General features: G+C 36.8%; 1 protein-coding gene across 1 annotated transcript in view; it reads right to left on the bottom strand.

Annotated features, from left to right (window-relative positions):
* Nucleotides 1–15,697, bottom strand: part of SNTG1 (syntrophin gamma 1) — an 832,887-nt gene extending 817,190 nt beyond the window's left edge. The window contains exon 1 of the mRNA XM_073229494.1: nt 14,898–15,697. The gene's annotated coding sequence lies outside the window, so the exon portion shown is untranslated. The remainder of the gene's footprint in view (nt 1–14,897) is intronic.
* Between the last annotated feature and the right edge of the window lie 1,123 nt (nt 15,698–16,820).

Raw genomic sequence — 16,820 nt, 5'->3', positions numbered from 1 at the left:
ATTTTAATTTAGAACTAATTCATATAATGTTGAACATCTCTTCATATCCTTTCTTGCTATCTGTATATCTTCTTTAGTGAGGTATCTATTTAGGTTTTCTGTCCATTGTTCTTTGTTTTTTTCTTGTTGAGTTACTAAGAATTTTTCATATACTTTGGATAATAGTCATTATCCAATATTTAGATGTGTCTTCTTCAAACATTTTCTCATTGTCTTTCATTCTCTTCATAGCATCTTTCATGAAGAAGAAGAATATAGTTTTAAAGAAGTCCAATTTGGCAATTATTTCTCTAATAGATTGTACCTTTGGTATTGTATATAAAAAGTCATCACCATACCTAAGATCATCTAGATTTTCTTCTCTGTTGTCTTGTGGGAGTTTTATAGTTTTGTGTTTTACACTTCAGTCTATGATTCATTTTGTGTTAATTCTTATGAAGAGTGTGAGATTTTCATCTAGATCCATATTTTTTGCATGTGGATATCCAGTTGTTCAAGCACTATTTGTTGAAAAGACTCATTATTTTTTATTAATTTATTTTTAATTAAATGGTATTTATCAAAGACCATGCTCTTATAAATTTAAACATTTAAAATTTGGCATGGTTTGCTGTTTGGCACAATATATGGTCAAGTTTTTCTAAATGTGTGAACTTCTAAATAATGTAAACTGTAAATAACCTGTATTTGTACATATACTATGTATAGATTTTTTATACTTTCATACCTATATCCTTATTTTTTGTTGTTATGGAATGTGTGAGATTATAAAATCAATTAAATATGCATTAACTAAAATATCTTCTTAAAATCAATAATTTTGGGGAGCATTATTGAATTGTTTCAACTTTGCATTAATTCTTAGAAAAATACATTTTTACACCTATTACATATCAGAACCCAGTGCTCATGGAGTAAAAGTTACTGGTATAAAACCACCATTCATCAGTGGAAAGCCGGGGTTTAAAACAGTATAACTTGTTCAAAATCCTTTGTTTTCTATCATATATTGTCTGCCTTATCAATATGTACTATTAATATATCATTTTAAGTGTTCAAGTGTACTTATAGGAAGATATTCTGGTTGTTTATTATTACATAACAAACCACTTATACATGAATGTTTATAACACTGTTATTCATAGCAGCCCAAAACTGTAAATAACCCAAACGTCTTTCAACCAGGAGATGGCCAACAAACTGATACATCCATACCATGGACTAGTACTTGGCAGTTAAAAGGAATAACCTTCTGACCCATGGAACAGTTTGGATGGATCACAAAGGCACTATGCTGAGTGGAAAGACAAAAGTCAATCTCAAAAAATTGTATACTGTATGATCCTATTTATATAACATTCTCAAAATGTCATAGTTCTAGAGATGGAGAATGGAATATGGCTGCCAGGGAGTTGGAAGTGGGTCACACTGTTAAGGGTTAGAACAAGGAAGTTCTGTTTCAGTGACAGAACAGTTTAACATCTTGTGATGGTGATTATGCCAATCTATATATAGGATAAATTACAAAATACACACATACAAAAATGAGTTCAGATAAAAACTAATGAACTCTAAATAAGATTTATTGTGTTTGACAGTACTGTGCCAATATCAATTCCAGGCTTTGGTATTATACTATAATTATGTAAGATGTCATCATTGAGGGAAGCTGGGTAAAGGTTTCACAGAAAACAATCTCTGCAATTTCCTTTGAGTCTGTAATTATTTAAAAATAAATAAAATTTTGAAAAAAGTTATCTAAATATAGCATTGCTATCCCCAGCTGCATGTAAATGGGCATTCAATCACACTTGCTTCAGACTTTGCAGACATACAACTTGCCTCTTCTCTGGCTTCTGAACATCCCAGGTTGCTCACTTTCCCTGAACTACAGCTCCATAAAGACATAAAAAGATATTCATTATACAGTAGTCATCACTGATTAAGCCATAATTTATTTCAACTCCACCATGAACTAAATATGAACTTTTTAACAAGTTTCACAAATGTTATGAGGTTCCGTTTCCCAATATGATAACCTGTGAGCACATTTCTAGTTCTGCCTTGTAATGATCCATGATTCTAGATATCTTTGCTTTGCCTCATTAGACTGTAAACTTCTTGCGGATAAACCTTAGTCTTTAAAAGGAATCTGTATACTATGTCATTCTGCATGCTGAGAGTCTACAAACACTTGCACAATCAGAAACTGTAAGTTATGAGCTGTGTTTCCTTCTATTCATTAGGGTTCTGACTACTTGACATTGAAATTTAGAATTTTGGCAATGCCAGCAAAAGAAGTGTTGAACACAGATTACTTTTATCTTTTTTCTGCAAAGTACATTAACCTTTCTTTATAAAAGACTAGGGAATTTAAAATGGCTGAAACATTGTATCTTCATGTATTAACACATGGATCTTCTCTTATAATTCTATATATTGTGAAAATTTAAGAAGTTCTAAGCTTCTTTATCAGTTATGTAATTAAGAATTTTACTAGTTTAGCAGAGCTAGTTGATATACTAATCCCATTCATTCAAATTTATCCTTCCTTGAACTTTCCTTCAAAATTTCCTAGAAAATTCAACCACTGGTATTACAGGAACTTTAACAATCTGATGTACAGATCTAATGATGTCCTATAATGTCTTGATTCAGTATCATCTGCTAAACATTTACAGCTAATTCAGTTTGTAACATGCTTTATTAAAAGTCATTAAAAACTGCAGCTGTGTCCCGTAATCATTTCCTAAATACAAAGACTGCATTTTATAGAAGATCTCCTTGTTCAAAATACTGCCATACAGCTCACAAACTCTTTGTTAGAAGCCAGAAAGCTTTTATTCTTTACAAAAAGAAATGCTAAGTAATTCATCACATGCCAAACTGGTTTTTTTGGCCACATGTTGGTCTTGTTCCAAGTGTTCAACTCGCATGTTCATTATTAATAGTTAAAACCTAGTCTCAGATTGATGCTGAGAATAAATATCTATTTGAGAGCCATCCTGCTCCTAAGATTCAATCTCTTAATGTGTATGGTCGATAAATTTGAAAAAGCTCTGTGGTTTGGCTCAGCCAAGCATCCTGAAGTAAAGCACTTATGCAAATATTCTGGAACTACACATTGAAGGCAGGCACTGTATTTCATTTGGAGTTTTGTTAATTCTGTTCAGAAGAACGTAGCCTAGTGGGGGTTTTATACAAATGTAAAAATAATGTCAATAATTCTTAGGTTCCCTTTAACTGATTATTCTGTGATTATACTGCTTTTATACATACAGAAAAACTTCAGATAAAGTTTGGATATGATTTGAAGAAATATTTTCACAGAAAAATTGAATTGAATTTAAAAGAATTGCTTATGACTCAAAGTAATTTCATTTATTCATAAGCATAACTGGTAAATCTTTGGCATTTGTCAATATTTTGGAAAGTATCCCCTTAAACAAAGTAGGATGTATGTGATTTACTCAGAACAGTATGTAATATGTTCAAATGATACATATATCATTTGAAATGTGATCCAACAGTAAATGGAGAAAAAATTCCTTAAAATATGTCCATTTGATATTCCAGTTAAAATATCAATAGCAACAGAAAATAATAGCAAATAGTAAAGTAGATTTGAACCTCTACAACTGTTGGTAAGATTATGGAAAAACATGAGAAAAGTTATAACCAAAGAGTTGAATTTAGTAAGTTCATTTACATTTAGGCAGCTGAATTTTATAATTGCCAGGAAGTAAATTACTCCATTTCTCAAATAAGGCCAGGACAGCAAAGCAAATGGTCATTGCATTAAAATTAAAAGAGTTGATTAGTTCAAAAAGAGTGCTTTCTACACATCTATAAGCAGACAACTCCTTGTTCCTGTGGACTGCTGTCTTGCCTATCATTGCCAATATACAGATAATGGTATCGAAGTTCCATTCAGATAACAGGTGACAGCATTATTTGCATTTTTCAAGGGTGGAGGCACCTCATCACCCACTCTCTGATTCAATGCCCCACACTGACCGAAATGTGACTCACTGACTCAAAGCGAAAGCTCACATTAATACTCTAAGCTATCGATTCCATCAGTGATGGAGGAATAAATCACCCACTGTTTGGAGGTATATTAACTCTTTTGGTCACTGGGGAGCCTTTCAGGAGGCTGAAAAGGTAATTTGCTAAATGGCACACTAGTGTTTTAGAAACCTTAATAGGCCTCAGAAAGTAGATAATTTACTCTTTTTGTACCAAGATAAGTCCAGGCAATTATTTGGGGGACCTGAGTGGTTGGCAAAATAAATTGGAATACTGGACAAAAGCAAATTTTTGTTTGCCTCAACTCCTTTGGAAATTCTAGCTACTCCACTGGAAGTGGTGACACTCCTGTTGGTCCTCTGGCTCACTCAGCCCAGTGAGACATAAAAGCACAAAGAGATTTAGATTGGTTGGAAGACCCTGGTACTCATTTTCATCCTCAGAATTTTGCTTTAAAAAATACGGATATTTCATACATTATCTCTAGTGGAAGACTAATAATCTAGATGAGACTATAAAGGAGGACACAATAAAAAAACATTATTATTTGAAATTAATTTCAGCCTTCTAACTATGTTACATATTACTAGTGGAGAAAAGTTAATTTTCCAGTGATTAAAACAAAAGAACAATAATTGAACATTTTATATATTTTACATGATCACTTAAAAATAAATATACAGTTGACCCTTGGACAGGACAGGGGTTAGAGTCACCAACCCTTAACTTGGTTGAAAATCCATGTATAACTTTCAATTCCCCCAAAACTTAACGACTAATAGCCTACTATTGACCAGAAGCCTTACCAATAACATAAATAGTTGATTAACACATATTTTATGTTATATGTATTATATACTGTATTCTTACAATAAAATATGCTAAAGAAAACTTTTTTCAAATTGTCAAAATTTCCAAAAATGTTTCCAATATGTTTATTAAAAAAAAACCCACAGATAAGTGGACCTGCATAGTATAAACCTGTGTTGTTCAAGGGTCAACTGTATAACTAACAGGAGAAAATAAGAGTTTAAACAGTTCTCTGCCCACGTATTATTTATATCTCTTAGATTTGCTACATAATCAATGGTATTTTCTCTCAGCAGACCTCCATCACCACAGGCAAAACTGAGGTAATGGAATGATATATTCACATTTCCAGGAATGCAGTATCACCAAATCCTAAAGGGTATTGTGAACTAGGAATAATAGGGTAGATCACATTGCTTCCCACCAACCCCTTAGAATGTGGCCTTTGCATTGCCTTAGCCTTGGCTTGATCCTTAGGACCCCACTGCCTGAAGATTACCTCATCCATGTGTTAGAAATGTTCTCCCCAAGATGCCAAAGATCTGCTTTTGAGTAAACCTGAAGGCACGTGAATCTTACTTCCTTTCTCCTCCATGCACCACCAACAGGTCAACCACCTAAATTTTTCTTGAATCTTTATTTATTTTTCCTCATACATATCTAAGTACTCTTTTATGATCTTCTCTTCCTGTTACTTCACCCTTTCCAAATGAGGGTGCTTATGTTCGTAAACAATTGTTTTCCTTCTATTCTCTCAACTAATTAATATATTTTCATAGCTTCAGCCATAATTTCCATTTGGATAACTCTGAGTTACATATGTCAGGTGTTACCCTCTTTCTGAAACTAACGGTTCCTTCACCTGCCAGTTGGTTATTACACCCTAACATGTCCCAAGTCAGCTGTAACATCTTTCCTCCCAAAGAATATCATTTTTCATTTACACACCTTGACATTTACCTAGCACTAATCAAGCACATGATATCATTTTCATCTCCTTCTCTTGATTCTTTTTGTGTTTATTAGTCATATCACTATTATCTGATCAAATGGTTAATTGGCTCATTTCTAAACTTCACTCTATTAGGCCAAGTTCTCATCACCTCAAATCTGAATTGCTGCAACAAAATCAACACTGATTCTCATGACTCACTGATGCCTCTAAAATATAACTTTCAATGTGAATATACATCCACAAAATGCCCCATTCATAGAAGATTAGGGTCAAGTTTATACATGAGAACTTCCAAGGTCCTTAAGAATCTTAAATCCTCTAGTTACTTAGTAAAAGTCAGTTAAATGCAGTTGCTTAGGTTTTTTTATTTGTTTCTCCTTTGGTTTTTGCTCTTTTAAAAATCACAATCTGAAGTAAGTGAAGCATATAATAGGTGGGATAAGAGCAGTTTTCCAAACCACCTAAAGAATATGGAAAAGTATGAAATACTGACCCAAATCTTAATTTTGACTGAGTCTATAAAGAATCATTTAACTTTGCTGGACCTCAGTTATCTCATTTCCAAAGCAGGAATGATAAAATCAGCCTCAAAGTACTGCTGCAACGAATCATGTGAGATGTCCTAGAGAGGGATTTTTAAAAAATTGTTAGTGTCATACAAAGGTCAGGAAATGACACCAGGGATGGAAACTAAAGGAGAAGTTTAAGTCCCAGAACATATTTTTTATGAAGACTTTATACAACAATAAAATACTCTTAACTCCAACTTCAAAGGGCTTTCCAGGAATGTATTGTCATGGAAAGAAAACAGAAAATGGAAAATAAAAATAAAATGAAATGAAAAGAAACTGATTAGGAAAATGTTATTTTTCTTATAATCATTTCAAAGGATTTATAAGTGGATAAAATGGTGCTTGAAGAAAAAAATGAATATATTTTGCAAATTTAATGAATTAGATGAACTACTCTAGTCTCATTCCTTAACTATAAATGTGCCCTATCATATCACTTACTGGTTGTATTACCTATAATCAGTGTTGTAATACTCAGGTAGTTAGATTAATCTGCTTTCAGTAGTTTTACTTCTTCAAAATTAAAACCAGGTCAGATCAACAAAAGATAAATAGTCTAAACTAGAGCAGGCTTACCATGTGATAAATGAAGAAATATTATTTGAAACTGCCAAAAAAAGCACCAAGTATAGAAAAAAAAGCTATGCAGAAGTACTATTATCTACACTGTTCTCTCCTTACTGTATGTTCTCCTGCTATTATTCACTTTTGAATAATAAAGTAAAAGGACACCCACAAAGCTTTGGCGCATTAATTACATTGAAGGTCACATTCTGGCCATTTCATCTTAACATGTTCTTTGTTACAAAAGCAAGTTTTTAGAGAGACAATAATCCTATAAGCCCACAAAAAAGCTGAGCATTCCATCAACAGTAAATACATTAAATGACTTAGAAATCTTTGCTAGGTTCTTCAATAATATTGTAGTGGACAATTGCTATTCTATCTGTCCTGCAAAATAAAAGCTGCACCGAAATTTGCATTTGTGAGGAGGGGCTTTGCATTAACACACAGCAGTCACTACCTGATTATCCTTCTGTCACTTAGTTAAGGTTGTCAGCTGGGTTATTGTGACCCTTGCAGGAACACAGGGAGAGGTAGTGGTGGGAAGAGGTGCTGCAATAAAACATATTATGGAATGTTGTTGATCTATCTTCATTCTAATTCTATGCATTATTTTTCCCACACTATTTTTGACCAAAGAAATGGAGCATCTAGTTTGTCCGAGCCATTTACCATCTTTTGCGATTTATTTTTTGTAAACTTCTAAAAGATATTAAGAGTAGGTTTCTTGTCAAGTTATGGTTCATTCTCCCATTTTGGATAAAAAAAGAGGACTGGAAAAAGACTAAGTGTGTCAGGTTTGGTTTTTGAAAAATGCCACTGAAATGGAAAAGCTATGGTTTTAAGGCTATAGGACCCAAAAAGTATCCTGTGCACTGAGTCCAGCTTGCAGTCTGTTTTGTTCCATGAAAACAAAATTAAAATTAAAAATAGCTGGAAATGAAGAAATTCTGTTTTCAGTCCCAAGGTTTTGCTCCAATTAAGGACAGCTGAGTGAGTGTAAGGAACCCTCCTGATGGGCTGGCTTTTTGCAATTTGCAGTGGGCCCCACTGCAGCCCCACTCGTTAGCTTACTGGACTGAACCCTACAGGCATGTGAATTTACAACCCAGATACAGAAAGGTAAGTTTGAATAAGTAAACAGAAAAGGAAACAGTCTATAACACAATGCACAAAAGTAAAGAACTAGGGAGTAGGGACCACAGCATGTTTTGGAAAACAATATATAACACAGGATTCGTCTAAAAAATTAACAAAACGGGTGTAGAACGGTCAGAGCCATAATATGCAGACTGGCCTAACAGGCCTAGTAGTTATGAACATCAACTTTGCTGGTGTCCTGGCTTGCAAGGGCAATACTTGCTACATTAACTATCCCCAGCTACATATTGGGGTAGGAATTTTCTTTTGTTTCACCTATGACAATAAAAAGACTTGGAGCCCTTGCCCATGTTTGCAGTCAATGAAACATATCATTAAGGAATTAATAACCAGGATTCAAATTCAGATCTGTTTGATTCTAAATCTTGAGTACTTTCCACCATGAGAGTAAGGGAATGTTTTTAAGAGAAAAGATCTGAAGGAAGCAGAAGAGAAGTTTTTGAATTCAACAAAACCTATAGGCCTTTTTTTTTAATGAAAAATACTGTTTATTTTTATTACAGGTGTTTTGAGTGCATGCTGCACATGTGGAGAGTGAATAGTTATCCCAAGTCCTGCTATCTTCACAGGGAGAAATGACATGCCTTGTCTCCTCCCCACACTTCTTTCTTTCCACTTTGGCAAAAAAGATCAACATTTAACATTGTTGAGGGAATCTGGATTCAGTTTGTGAGTTCAATGTATCAGTGATCTTCCATCTTTTCCAGAGGTGTGCAAGGAATTCAATGCAGTAGAAAGGGGCACAGACTAGGTGGTGAAAGACTTAGCATCTAATGCACGCTCAACAACTTACTGCTTTGGGACCTTTGACAAGTCCTCTTGGAGCCTCAGTTACCTTATCCACCAAATGGGAATAATAATGCCTTCCTGTCAAAAGAGCTTTTTTAAGAAACATATTGAAATATAATTGATATACAGTATTATATAGGTTTCAGGTGTACAATATAGTGATTTGACATTTATATACATTACTAAATTCTCTCCATGATATTAGCTACCATCTGTCACTATACAGAGAAATTACAATATTGGCTATATTCCCTATGCTGGATTTACATTCCTGTGACTATTTTATTTGATATATAATCTGAAGTTTGTACCTCTTTATCCCCTTCACCTATTTCATCCATCCCCTGGCCCTTCCTCCCCTAGTGGTTATTGCTTGTTTTCTGGCAGACATGATAATGATTTTCCAAGCTAATCAAGAAAACAGATGAAGTATTAAATCAAGAAAAGGTAAATTACTTAAGATCACAGTTGATAAGAAAACCATATTGGACTCATATTAGTATGTACTTGATGCAATATGCAACATGTTGTATATCCATGCAACACTGTTTTCATACTGACATTCTTAAATTTCTTAATCTCAGATACTTACTTGTCACCGTGGATCCCTTTGAGGAGATTCAAAGGGAATGCATTACTCTTTCCAATTGTTTTATATGAATAACATATTACTGATAAAATTCTAGTGTCAACTGTAAAAGATTCTTGCTTTCTCTGATTTGGTGAATTTATCAGGTATGTATTTATTCCTTTAAAAACTCAATCTTTAGCTCTTTGAAGTTTTGAGTAAATGGTAATATTTTTGGTAAACATAAATATAGTCATAACTTCTGAAAATTAATAAAGGGAAACTTCACTGACATGGCCTCCGAAGGCCAGCAAAGGAAGCTCTCATGCCACTCTCCTCATAAATCTTAGACCCCACTGGAAGAGACAGAGACTGTTTTAGCTAGTTACTCCCTAGCAGGAGGAAAGAAAGGTTTCCACCTTCCACTTCCCACAACCGCCAGTAATTTCTTTGAGGCTGTCACAGCTCAGCCAATGAGAAGCCACAGGACGTGAGACTCCCAGTTTCCTCCAATGGACTTTTTGTTTAAATAGCTCTCTCAACTCAGCCCTTTCCTCCACAAAATAGCCTCCTCTCCTTTGTTCTCTGCACAGGCCAATGGTTCTGCTGTAGCTTGTGTGTCCCAGATAGCAATTCTCTGTTATGCCCAAATAAACCCAGTTTTGCTTGTAAAATGACTGTTTTATTTTTAAGGCAAACAAAGTACTTCACAAATTTAAATTTTAAAAACTTTTGTAAGTATGCACATTAAATATAATGAAGTGATAAAGAATTAGTCACTATCCTAATCCATTGATTTAATGGTTCTTGTATTTTTAAAAAATACTTTTATTTTAGCTTTGATGATGATTTAAAGAACAAATTCCTGAAAATATAAAATGATTTTCTGATCCTTTGAGTAGACTGTCCTGAACAAGTTTCACAGTGATAATGTAAGAATAAAATTCTTGGGCACGTGGCATTGTTTTAATGATCTTTCACTGCCTGGGTTGCCGAGTTTTTTTTCCCCTTTTCCTTTCTCTGTTGTTTCTTCTTTTTTGGAAAATTACAGCAAATAAACCGAAAAAAATTTTTTTTTCAAGATTGTATCACTAACTAAGTAATTATGTAATTTTCTATTTCTGGTACAAATAGTTTAACCACATAAGTATACTGAAATGACTGTAACACCAAATCATAATTTAGATTTCTTAAACATACTATCAGTATATTTTTAGTGATACTCTAGAAATCTATACAGGCCTAATTTTAAATTTTAAAAATTATAGTAACTTTTAAAACTCTAAGTGATGAAAGAAAATCAGCAATGAGCTGTTGCTCAGCTTGAGATTTTCCTGAAGATTTCCATGAGTAGAGTCTAAGCTTTGGACTACATCAAAACTATATATTTACAGAATCCCCAGGGCATCCCCGAAGATGTTGTCCACACTTCACTCTATTCTGACTAACCAGAAGTCAAAATGTTTTCTGAGTTTGCTTTCAGATACTGAGTTTTAAAGTCCATTTAATTCTAGGAATTTCTTTGTTAATATATAACTAATAATAAATATTATTCTTCCTTTATAGACCAGAAAATTATGACACAAGGCAGTTATTGATTTGCTTAAGGTCAATATGAAAGCAATTAAAATGAACTTGGGTCATGTTGACCTAGGCTTGACCATTTGGTGTAAAGCATGTTGTTGGTTTTGAGTAATATGCATTTTTAAAACAGGTCTCATCTGCCTTGAAATATGTATTCCATTAAGAGATAAAAGAAAATCGATGATGAATTAGTAGGAAAATATTATATGTCCTACACTGAGAGTTTCTTAGATCTAAGAGACATGGAATTCCACGGGAAATTTTCTGATGAATGAATGAATGAATGAATGGTGTTAGAGATTACTTATAATAATTGAAAAATATAGCACTTAGGTTTCCAAAACACTCAAAGCACCATATTGAGACTTCCCACAGAGTAGGCATCCATTCACTTATCTCACATATATTTAGATGTCAACCATATATAAAGGGTAGTGCCTTGACTGGTAAGTAAAGTATCCTCTTACAAGGAAGATGAGTTTCAGTGAGTTGAGTGACTTGTCCAGGATGACAAGTAATTCAGGAATCCTCATCTTTTGACTGTCAAACAGTGCTCATTCTGCTACATCAGGAGGCATTGCACACATTTTACATTGCAGCACATCATCCCTTTCACATTGTCCATGCCATGTGTAACTAATTCTCCTAAGTTAAATAGGAAGAAAACAATAAATAAGAGGTCTCTCGTCATCTGATTTCTATTCTATGGTTCACTGTACAGGTTTCTATGGAGGTGAGATGACTATAGAAATATTTTTTTCTGGTTACATATGTATTTTGTTTTTTTATCTTTTATTGTATTTTTTATTTTGGTATCATTATTGTACAATTACATGAGCAACATTATAGTTACTAGACTCCCCCCCAATTATCAAGTCCCCATCACATACCCCATTATAGTCACTGTCCATCAGCGTAGTAAGATGCTATAGAATCACTACTTGCCTTCTCTGTGTTGTACTGCCTTCCCTGTGCCACCCCCACCCCACTACATTATGTGAGCTAATCATCATGCCCCTTTTTCCACCTTATCCCTCCCTTCCCACCCATGCTCCCCAGTCCCTTTCCCTTTGGTAACTGTTCTAGTGGTTTTTACCTTGCTGTTGAAATTGGAGGAATAAGCAGGATGCCTGCCTAGAATTTACATCTTTTAAATGGTACAAAAATAAAAGTCAATTTCTGACAGCATTCTTAAATTTCAATAATAATCATCTCATATGCTTACATTTTTCTATAAATATGTATATAACTTGGTTCAAACCCAAACAAATAATCCCAAAAGCAAACTGTGGACACTCAAATCCAGTATGATCTGATGGTATCAGTAATTGTATTAGAATGTTTAATTAATTTTTAGATGGTCTATGCAAGAAGTTAACTGAGAAGTATTTTTATAATATCTTATAATTTTAAGATTCAGGCCAGAACTCCCTGTCCCACTCACCATACCATTTTTTATTAAAAGAAGAATTGCAAATGAACATATTCCAGGGCTAATCATCCTCATTTCTAATCATCCTCTAGTCCTGTATACACTTTACAATTTTCTGATTATGCAATTCTATTTCACTTTTCTTTTTTGTATCTCAAATATAAGCAACAGCCAATAGCACTTTGCCTTACCAACAAAACTTTCTAAATTTTTTTTTAGATTTTATCCCCCTAGGGGAGGAAATGATGAATTATTCTTTCTGGCATTCCCTAAACCTCATCCATCCTTTTTCCATAACAGACCAAAATATCTATCAACATAAACAACTTTCTTTAAGGGATATGGGTGACCTAGAATAAAGTATCAATTTCTCTTTGAAGACAGGTGATTCTGTGCAAAAAGATGGTTTGTCTTCATTAACCCACCCACTCCCTTTTTTTTTTTATTGTGGGGGTCAAGGGGTGTGGGTGGGTGTCAGTTAGAGATTAGTCTTTAGGTGGGCATTAAATTGGTTTACAAAACTATCAACCTACGGGCATTTCCCCAAAGATAAGGATGGACATGAGTTTCTGTGCACCTTGCCTGAGCTCGGTAGGGTGAACTATAATCATTTATTTCTATGACTAAATCTCCAAAAAGATTAGGCAAAGGTAAATTTTACCTTGTGCTGTTTCAGCCACACATATAGGGAAAGCCTGCCCCCTCTATCGGTAAGAAGGTAACTGCGGCCATGTACCCACAGGCATGCTTCCTGGAAAACATTCTCTGCTTTCATTTTGTGCTCAGCTGACCTGGGGAGTCTGTCCCTATTAATTAATTGACAACCGAATAAGAGCCTAACAATAGTCTACAACACTCTTAAAACATGATTAATTACTCCACGTGGTTATTTCACTTCCACATCTCTCAGATCAGGAAAAAAAAACCAACAAGTGGTATTAGGAGCACATGGTAGTTCTCTTAGGAAAGAATCCAAATCAGCGGTACATTTTCTCCTCCTCAGTTGATCATTTCTGACCTATTTAGGGCAAGGTAGCCCCCAAGGAGCTCAGCAGTATAGATGGCTCTGCTCTCTTTCTGCTAAGCAAGCAGGTTCTTGGTAAGTGGTAAGTGACAGTTAAGAGTGATATTTCCTTAGAGTGTAATTGTTACTCTCAGCCAACTCAAAACAAGGGTCCATCAGCCTACCAACAAATATTATTTCAAATGCCCCAGAGGATGTTTGTGTTGAAATTGAGAAGGATGGAAGATATGGATATGTATCACAGGCATTATATAATCAGTTATATATGACCTATGAAATTAAAAAGCAAAACCCAAAGAACTGTAATTTTTCAAAGGGCCAAACTTTGTCCAAGTGACAGTCATGCATCTATCATCACATGTGTTTATGAGATTGTAAAAGCCCATCCTTGCAAGTCAACACTGTCCACTGAACTGAATGTACCCATTGGAACTGATTGAGCTCTTAGTGAAATGTCTGGCATGGGCCATAAATTTGTGTAACTGCTTTTACCCAGTGAACCCTTTCTAGCAGCATGTTTATCAAGGTCATTGTTAAAGATCATAGTTTCAAAGCTCCAGGAGAAGACTTCGTAATAAGAATCAACAGAAACAGATTCAATTAACACTTTAAAGTTTATATTATGTCAAGATCCTATTGACCCCTATTGCTTTTGGATTTCAGTGAAGAATGTACTTTATTGAACTAAGAATTCAGAATGCTATCAAGCCCCAGTTCTTCAAAAGAAGCACACTAAAGCTTTTCATTTTCTGCCTTCCAGCAGATCTGGTTTCAGCAAGCAGACTTAAGCTTTAAAAGACTGGAAAGATGATGATAAGTAAAAACGTGTGTATTCCCTTAGGTAAGATTCTACAGGTGTAGGTGTACTTGGGGGTCAGGGTGAAGAGAGGGGTCAGGTGTGCATGTATACATATATTTGTTTCTGTGCATGGTTTGGCAAGTTAAAATCATAGAAAATATAATAAAACAGATGGTTAAGCTATCTATCTATACTTGTCACTTTGAGCCTTGCATACAGTGTAACACAGAAAGGATCACTTTAAACTGCATGCCTAAGTAAAAAAACAAAACCTTTTTCAAAATGCCAGATTATATTGTTTTTGGAACAAAAAGTAGATATATCTAAATTCAAAAATATATTAGATACCCAACTTAGAGTTTACTATAATTACATAAGCAAATATATATTATTTTTAATATTTTTAATATATAAAAGACCTCAGAAAAATAAAATATCCAATTATTTTATTAGACAAGAGATTTCCTTAGATCATAATGTAGAAACATTTAAAAATCAAATTGTGTATCTTCGTAACGTACTAGGAAAAACAATGTTTATAACCTTTATGTTGAAATCTTTTGAAAAGTAATTAGAGTTGTAAATCAGCAGAAATAATAGTATGACTTACCACCCAAGTAAAGGAATTGGAAGTCTTGCAGTTGCTCCAGCATAGGGTTTTGCATAGATCTGGAACCTCCTCTCACAAAGCTATTTCCAAAACAGTTGCAGTCTTCTCATGGACATTCTATTTATTTCAAGAAGTATGGGGCTTTGAGCATGTTGACCCCTTCTGCAGAGCCCATGGTTTCTCAGAGCCTCTTAACTTGGACTTCACTCTTCGGCTTGCATTCCGCCCAGCCCCCTACAGAAAATCATTCTTGAAGTTGCTGCACTGGGAGTTTAATCTGTGGAACGGGAGTACCTAGGGAGCCCTGTTCGGCAGTTGTAGCAGGTGGATAAGGAGGCTTACTTCCCGTCTTTCAAGGGAGGGGAAGGGGCCGGGGTACTCGGAGGCACAGCCTTTTAGCTCCGAGGAGCAGGGAGCCCAGCTGCCAGTGGCGACGGCCGCGGCCGCAGAGCAGTTCTCTCCCCGGGACCAGAGACGCTGTCCATCCCCTCCGGTGCTGAAGTATGGGGACCGGACCCCAGCCGGTCCCCAGGGCACACTGTCTTCCGCAGCAGATGCGAAATGCTCCCTTGTCTTCCAGTCTCACCTCTTCTCTGGCGCTTTTTGTTTTGGTGGGGTTAATTGTTTCTCCTAAATTATACTCGCATACTTATTTGGTGGTAGCGTTTCCGGATGTTATCTGACACTGGAGGTAGGAATCCATGAGCAATCAGATTTGAACCTCTTCTGAGTTTTCAGTGGCTCTGAGCGAGTTGCCTAACGCTAGAAATGAAAGGCAACGCACGCACACGCGCGTACACACGCGCACGAGAGAGGGCGAGAGGGGGAGGGGGGAGGAGAGGGAGTGGGGGAGAGAGAAACGGGGAGAGAGCGGGACACCGATAGGAAGAGAAGAAGAGGAGGGAAAGGGAGAAGGAGAGGGAGAAGGGGGGCAGGGAGAGGGAGAGACAGAGAGGGAGATTGTATAGATTACGACCGTGGAAAAGCCACAGCTTCTCTAAGTCTCTAATTACATAAAATGGAAAGGGCTGTTTTGGAAGACTCCGCAATCTTGGTTACCAATTAGGACGCACGGGTTTAAATTCTGAGAAGCCCCATTTGAAATACCTAGGTTAGATACAGTAAAGAGGTCGTGGATTCCGCTTAGACCCTCCAAGCAGAAACGACAGGTTACTGTTAAAAAAAAAATAAAAAGAGAACGGACCGGAAATAAAGAAAAGACACCTCGGCTTTGTACCTTTTCAAACGCTGATGAATTGTTTCGGAATCGCTGCCCAGCAGCCAGAAGGATCCGGCCGGACGCAGCTCGTGTGAGTGTGGGTGCTGGGAGCCCCGAGCCCAACAGGCCGGGCCGGGCCTGGCGGGGCTGCAGCCCCAGGCAGAGCCGCCCACGGCCCGGCGGGACGGGCGGACGAGGGTTTCCCCGCCAGGCCGAGGTGCGGACGGAGGAGGGGCGATGCCTGAAGCCAGCGGAGGGCTCGGCCGCCCCTGCCCGGTGAAATCCCGAACAACGCCCGCCGCCGGCCAGGGCCCGGGCCGCAGCCCTCCCCTTGGGACCTCGAGCGGCCACAGCCTCCTCGCCCGGCCGGCGCCCTCCCCAGGCTTTGCAGGCTCTTCGCTGCCGCGGCACAGCCCCCACTTCTGCGCTTTCCACCTGCCCGACAACCCGCTACTGCCGAGCAGAAGGAAGGTCTGTAGGTGTCCCCAAGGTGGTCACCGAGGGCTCCGCCACCCACGCTTGCCAACCCGTGCGGGCGCAACAGGGGGAGAGGGGAATTGAAATGTACAGCATTGAAACTGTTGGAAAACTGAAGAAAACCCCATCAGCGAGGAACCCGCAACTGCCGGTAGGGAGGAGGGAAAATGCGGAAGAGAGGGAGTCGGAACGCAGCCCGTCCCTCCAGGCACCCAACTTGCTCGCTG

This window comes from Manis javanica, chromosome 2 (genome assembly GCF_040802235.1).
Source record: "Manis javanica isolate MJ-LG chromosome 2, MJ_LKY, whole genome shotgun sequence".
NCBI lineage: Eukaryota > Metazoa > Chordata > Mammalia > Pholidota > Manidae > Manis > Manis javanica.
Note: the sequence above shows the minus strand (reverse complement) of the source record. Positions and strands in the feature narration are given on the sequence as shown.